Below are 3,674 nucleotides of genomic sequence, written 5' to 3'. Positions count from 1 at the left end.
GACTCATCGTGGCCACGGAAAGGCAACCCTTGCTTCAGTAACACTCTAGTAACATCAATTGAGGCATTTAGTCGAGTATAATAAGCATTCCTCTCAGCGTTACTTTGGTTGTTTAGAGCAACATAAATGTGTTGCTTTTGTTTCAGCAAAGCATCACAATCTCTTTTTGCTTGGTTGTGAGCACTATTGATGTCTCCTACATGCTCCCTTAATCTATATTTCTTATTCCAACTTGACCAACCATTTGCAACAAATGCATCATATCCAGCTTCTTTCTTCTTGCGCGGTCTAAACAAGAAACAACAAAAACAATATGCTTTTTGTTTGGACTCACTATACTCAAGCCAGCTCTCAAACTCATCAAACCATTCCCGAACGAACCTTCTGTCTTTACCACATATTTCTGTCACATCAAAATCTGCAGTACGAGGTTGAGAAGGGCCATTGGCCAAATACTTCCTTCTTACCATATCTCTCTGATTCGGATGGTACTCATCTATGCTTCTCCTTTTACCTGGATCAAATTGAATTTCTTCTTCCCAATTGAGCTCTTCAACTTCAAAGGAATTTCTTGTAGTATTAGCAGAACTAGGTTCATGTGTGGAGGCATCATTTTGTCCATGTGATGATGGCGGGGGTCGGAACATCAATCTGTTCATGTGTTGAGGCATCAATTTGTCTATCCGATTGTGTCGGGACCGAGCCATCATTCTGATTATTTTCGTGTGACGGACCAACATTTTCATCTTGCACCGAGGTTCTCCTCTTTTTTAGAAACCTTTCCATGAACTGAGCCTCTCCTGAAATTTGTAATTTATTCAGATAATTAAAATTTGCATGAAAGAAAAGAACTATGAATCATGTGTACATACATAATATTAATACTTGTCATATAAAACATACTTGACATGGTGCCGGTGCTTCCAGCCGTCTCCACTGGTTGCACAATTATCTCAAACACCCTGATCTCAAATAGTCCAATTACCCAATACAGCCAAAATCTCTAGTATTATCAAGTACCCCTAATTCCCTAGGGTTAGGGAAACAAAGCAATAATTAGATCAAGATTTATAAATAGAGGCTGATGCAGAGGCACATCGAATTGGGGGTCAGATGCAGGGTACCTATGCCTTCTTTTCTTCACTGATTCGGCGACTTGCCGCGATCTGCCGATAGGTGGCGAGTACAGAGGCGAAACAGGAAGGGCATGAAGCGCAGTCGAGCAGACGAACAGGCGAGGCGAAGGGCCGGCCGAAGGCAGTATCGATCGATCGATGTACTGCTCGCATCCCTGGAAAGGCTGGACTGGGCCTCCGTGGCTTTCATCCTAGGCTGGGGCCTGGGGCGCTGGGCTGCACTTGCGCTATGTTGGATGAAGCCTGGTTGTACGGGTGTTCTTGTAGGAAATTTAGGGGTGTCCCATTGTATATGGGCTCTATATTTATAAGGTAAGAGAGATTTTTACCCGGTGTCCTGTGCTACCTGCTGGGCTAACGTGGGCTCGCCCCTGACTGGAATGTACACCACACTGATCATATTTTGCGCGGAAGCTACCCTGGCTACCGTGCTTTATTTTCCACAAGTACATCCCTTAATGAAACTAGTGCCTCTCGAGGTGATCCAACTGTGAAATACACGAAATAACTTCCATGTGCAACAATTGAAACGATGACAATTTGTGACGTAAGACCACAAGAACAAGCCACATGGTTGCATGGATGAAGATGATGAAGAATCAGACGTAACATCAAACAATGGTTCTTGTGCACGGCGTTCATGCTATGTTTAGTTGTTTACCCGCGATGTCCTTCCACACGGTGAACTGTTCTCTACAGTAGGTGGGCGAGTGTTCACTACTATACGTGGTGTAGACAGAAGTGCTCGTTGCTATTGGGCTGGACAATACACCACACTAACCATGTTCATCTCTGGCACCGATTGACCGATCGAGATAAGAACAAGGCTAACCAAACCAGAAATGCCATGTCCACTGTAGTAGATTTCCAGCTCAGAACTCTGTAAGTCTGAATTACCAAGTGCGTTGCTGTAGAGTAGAGGTTCCCAAAAGGAGGCTACCAAAGACGTAATCAGTCGGCAATTTTTCAGTAGTCATCAATCAACTAGTAGGACTGCAAATGTTTATACATCGTCCAATTCACGTGTTTCTCACATGTACTCTCCAATCGGTCAGAAAGTGTTTCCATGAGCCGAGCAGAACAGTTTGGAATAACAAGTTAACTGGTCTGTTGTTCATCATCGTAATACTTCAACTGTTGTTCAAATGAGATGGGGTGCTAGATTAGGTTGGCCAAGGTACAGAGTACACAAAGAGTTCATCTGTAGGCATGAGAAATTGTGACAAACCCTTGCAAACATACTATTAACATTCATGATAAAGAAATAAGCAAGGGCCGGGGAAATCAGATAGAATATAACAAACAGAAGGCCGGAGAGTTGTACTACTATCCAGCATGGTTGTTTGAAAGCACGTGGTAGAAATGAAGAAGCCAAGGAAACGAGAAGATAACCTTTGCTGTAGGAGATGAAAACAAGGTGAATACTAGGTACTCGTAGCTAGCAGTAGCAATATAATTAACTTTTCAGTTAATTATATCTGGAATTTGAATCATAAGCTAACTTCTCAGTTAATACTAGGTACTTTCTAGTAGTCTTGAAATAGGCTTTCGCCCCGCTATATAAATATAGTAACCACACGATACAACTGAAAGTCCGTTGTTAGGGCAGACAGCACAAGCATGCCCAAAAGAAATAACAAAGAATGAAAAATAAACTAATGTCAACAAAGTCGATCGACGTAAACGATAATGACCCGCCACCGTGGTGCCCGCCGGAGAATTTCCACTACGCTCCTAGCACTTCGGACTGCCGGATACCAAGCAACTGTTGGGGAACGTAGTAATTTCAAAAAATTTCCTACTCACACGCAAGATCATGGTGATGCATAGCAACGAGAGGGGAGAGTGTTGTCTACGTACCCTCGTAGACCGAAGCGGAAGCGTTGACGCAACGTAGAGGAAGTAGTCGTACGTCTTCCCGGTCCAACCGATCCAAGCACCGTTACTCCGGCACCTCCGAGTTCTTAGCACACGTTCAGCTCGATGACGCTCCCCGGGCTCCGATCCAGCAAAGCTTCAGGGATGAGTTCCGTCAGCACGACGGCGTGGTGACGATCTTGATGTTCAACCGTCGTAGGGCTTCGCCTAAGCACCGCTACAATATGACCGAGGTGGAATATGGTGGAGGGGGCACCGCACACGGCTAAGGAACGATCACGAAGATCAACTTGTGTGTCCTGGGGTGCCCCCCTGCCCCCGTATATAAAGGAGCAAGGGGGAGGGGGCGGCCGTCCTAGTAGGGGCGCGCCAAGGGGAGTCCTACTCCCACCGGGAGTAGGACTCCCTCCTTCCTTGTTGGAGTAGGAGAAGGGGAAAGAGGGGGAGAGGAAGAAGGAAAAGGGGGCTGCGCCCCTTGTCCAATTCGGACCAGAGGGGGAGGGGGGGCGCAGGCCACCTTCCTTTTGGCCTCTCTCCTCTATTCCTGTATGGCCCAATAAGGCCCATATACTCCCCGGCGAATTCCCGTAACTCTTCGGTACTCCGAAAAATACCTGAATCACTCGGAACCTTTCCGAAGTCCGAATATAGTCGTCCAAT

At 45.9% G+C, this 3,674-nt stretch overlaps 1 long non-coding RNA gene across 1 annotated transcript; it reads right to left on the bottom strand.

The window, feature by feature from the left end:
- Positions 1-418: 418 nt before the first annotated feature.
- LOC119348480 lies at positions 419-1,349 on the bottom strand. Its single transcript, XR_005168968.1, has 3 exons — positions 1,125-1,349; positions 904-1,030; positions 419-800 (listed from the first exon to the last, which is right to left on the bottom strand). It is a non-coding gene; the product is annotated as an uncharacterized LOC119348480 (long non-coding RNA).
- Positions 1,350-3,674: the final 2,325 nt, after the last annotated feature.

The sequence above is a fragment of the Triticum dicoccoides genome, unplaced genomic scaffold (genome assembly GCF_002162155.2).
Source record: "Triticum dicoccoides isolate Atlit2015 ecotype Zavitan unplaced genomic scaffold, WEW_v2.0 scaffold9376, whole genome shotgun sequence".
Taxonomy (NCBI): Eukaryota; Viridiplantae; Streptophyta; class Magnoliopsida; order Poales; family Poaceae; genus Triticum; species Triticum dicoccoides.
This window is presented reverse-complemented; position numbering and strand designations above follow the sequence as displayed.